We start from the raw sequence: 3,802 nt of genomic DNA on the forward strand, positions 1-3,802 counted from the left end.
CCACCCATCACTACCGAGGAGGTGAAAAAAGTATTAAGAGGGATGAAGAACTATTTCGCACCTGGACCAAATTGTATCAAAACCTTCTGGTGGAAGAAGGTTCCTTCAACCCATCAGCATTTGGCCCGTATTTTCACCTCATATTTGAAGACGGAAGAGCCGATTCCGGGGTGGTTGGTGGAAGGGCGCGCAATACTCCTGCCGAAAATAGGCAACTTAGCTGAGCCGAAGAATTACAGGCCAATCACTTGTTTGAACACACTGTATAAGATATTTAGAGTTATCCTAAATGATAGGATTGTTCGGGAAATTAAACCTGTGTGGCAAGAAATGTATGAACAACGCAGGTTAAAGAAAGCCTCAGCGGGAAGTCAGGAGAACCTGCTCATCGATAGATGTTTCTGCAAAGATGCAGCATTCTTCCAGCGTGACTTATCGATGGCCTGGATTGATTATCGGAAAGCTTTCGATTCGACATCCCATAGACTTATCATCTGTCTTTTGAAAATCTTAAAGGTCTATCCGTAAATAAGCCGTAAATCGTGTAACAACTAACAAGGTCACCTCTCAGAGAGGTGTCTTTCAGGGCGACAACAAACATCATAGCCAAGAAGAATGAAAAGAAACAGAGGTATAGAGAGCTTATAAGGGAGTCGCAACGATTGTACCCAAAATATTCTGTTAAACTAATCGTCCTTATCATCGGCGCTTGGAGGTGCCAAGCTTTCACTCGCTAATAGTCTAAAAAGCATCCCTGCGTGTCAACAATATGCTAAAACACTTGTGGGAAAAATGCAAAATCACTCCGTGTTCTTAAGGTGCACGAAACTTTTGCTGCATCGACGTATTCATTCCGTTACAGACTGTAACCACGTATCTCACGGTCGTGAGACGTGGTTGTGGCTAAAATATTACCGCGATTTTGCTGGGAGCGGGTGCAACTTTTCAGATTAGCACCTACTTCCGGCGAAATCCTGCAGTTGTCCTAATGACAAATTCTTAATATATAAATAACTTACTCTGGCACTTATTATCAGGTACTGGCAGCCTCGCTGAATGCTTCGCTGAATGCTTCGCTGGAGACTTTTCAGGCGGCTTACTACCTGAAGCGAACGCTGAGCATATTCCAAGCAAAACTATAAACTTACACATCTGCAAAAAAAAATTGTTACATCAGAAAAAGAGAAAATTTTCCAATAATTCGATGATGATTTTCGTATTATTATTCTTCACGTTCTTTCTTTCTTTCCACGCAATTTGTTATTTTAATCAAGTGATTTGATTTATTATGGCATTATTTCTCAAACGCATCGACTAAAAAATCTAATCTGTCCAATCGAAGTCCAACGTAACTCTGGTGTTGCCACCCGGGTACCCGGGTACCCCACAGAAAAAACATGATTTTCGTACAGTTTATCATGAAAGAAAAGTTTGTTATAATATTATATGAAGTAAATATAAATATTTTATAATTAATAACAAAATATGTACATTTTTAATTGAATTTTCTTGCATTCTTGGTCGTAATACCGAGCCTCCTCGGAAACAATAAATTTGCCATGTAGCTGCGCACTTTTTATATCTGTTTCAGTACTACCAAGGTCACTGCACATTATTTAATTGTTATATTCAAGTAGAAATATCTTCCCAGAATATGAATAATTAAATATTGATTGAACACACATAGTTACTTCAAGTTACAATAGACTTTTAACAACAATTTCGTTGGCGGGGTACTCAGGTACCCGGGTGGCAGACGCTGTCAGTTTTTTTGTGTGGCAATACAAGGGTTAAAGAAACTGTTATGCTGTTGGATAGAAGTTAATGAGAATCATTCTTGTCATTGATCTATGAAACAAAAACAACTTTATCTTAGACCTTCGATTTCATTGAAGATTACGTTTTATTGAAATGGTCACGACCAATAAAAAGCGTTTGAAAAATCCTATCGAAACTCAAAGAAAAAATATTTTGGTCAGTTATAATAAACAAGTTAGAAATCGCTAAAGCTGATGATATGTTCTCAAAAACCAATTAAAGCTCATTTTCATAAATAAAAAAGAAATGTTCCAATTTTTCCCCCAAAGAACATTGAAAATTTTGTTATTGCAACCGAAGAAACTATTGCACAACTATTGTTCAGCTTGGAATTCTGGCAACATTGTTCATGAAATTTGAAAAGAAGTTTCTAGGCTTACTGAAATTAGCTATGCTACTCTCGTTAAAATTCGATGAACTTACGGTCGGCCAATTTCAAAATCTCGAATTCGATTACAATTATGACTGAGCGGAACTATCAGGAATAATGTTTCGAAACACTCTCGAAGAAATTCACAAATGGACAATACTTTGGTATAATGTGCAAGTTCTTTTATACTTTTCTTTACATGTAGAAAAACAGTGAATTTACGACTATAGCATTACTGCCGAATTTTAAAAATCTTTGGTAAATATTCTCTTAGTTGGAAAATAGCAATAGTCTTAAATTATAAATCATCTGAAGTAATTCTTCTTCCTTTCTTGTTTTGAGAAGAGACTTTATGTATTTCGTAGATATCATAAATTTGAGATTACTATCGCGACTAGTTCCCCTACTTGTTCAGCATGACCTATTTTTAGCGGATATATTCCAAAACCTGAATATGAAATTTTAATTTGACATAAAAATTTTACCATGAAAGGTTACCAATTTCTTTTTATTATTACAAATTCAAGGAAACGATAAGTATCTCAATTTTTTCAAAACAAATAAAACGGATTCATATGTCTATCTGTTTGCTTACTCCTCAATTAGAACTATAAAATTACAGCTTAGGACAGAAAACAATAATTCTTTAAAATATACGCCGTCCGTTTTATCATTCTTATGAAATATCACAATCAGTAATTACGAAATTGGGTAAATATTCATAGTTGGCTAATATGATTTGAATTGCTATCACCTTTTAAAAACATGTTAAGTATATTTGGAATACAAACTTCTTTTTCTTATTTTTTTAATAAATACACGAATCAATAAAAAATTTGAATCCGTATATCGTTTCTTATTAGGAATTAATTTTTTTAATTTTTCGAATTTCACCTTTGTCAAGGACTTTATGGAAAGTAGAAATTCCATGATCACGAAGAAATACATCGATATTGGAAGTTCCGAAACAAATTTCTAAGTTATATTTTAGCCTGTTTTCTTACCATTATTTCCATAAAATATCTTTGAAAATAACAGGAGATACTGCTCGGTTGAAAAGTAACTTTTTTGCTAAAAATTCAAATAATTTGTAAATAATTTGTCTATTTTATTTTAAAATTACAATTTTTTAGCTAAAAACTAAACTAATATGTAGAAAATGTACAAAATTGAATGAAAATCCAACTATTTGGTTAAAAGCATTTATTTTGTTGAAAAATCACCCTTTTTGATAAAAAAATAATCTTCTTGAATTATTATTTTTTCTGGAAATCAGTTTCACTTAATGAGTATTGTTATCTGAAATCTTTGAAGGCGTGAAAATAAAAATAGCTTTTAACGCTAAGTCTGTAACTACGCAATTTATATTTCGTAAATGTGACTGTGTCTGATTTCTTATCTTGATTATTCAGCATGCTCCATGTAAAGTTTTGTATTGATATTTAAATTGCTATATTCATTTGAAAAACTATAATATCTTATTTTAATAACACAATTATTCATAGATTTTTAGAAAATATACTTTCCTGACTCACTGAAAGATTTATTTTTTCATTGAGAATTAATTTTAGAATTATTCCAATGTCATCTTTGTCAAAAACTGTATCTAGAGCT

This window comes from Belonocnema kinseyi, chromosome 4 (genome assembly GCF_010883055.1).
Source record: "Belonocnema kinseyi isolate 2016_QV_RU_SX_M_011 chromosome 4, B_treatae_v1, whole genome shotgun sequence".
Classification (NCBI taxonomy): Eukaryota; Metazoa; Arthropoda; class Insecta; order Hymenoptera; family Cynipidae; genus Belonocnema; species Belonocnema kinseyi.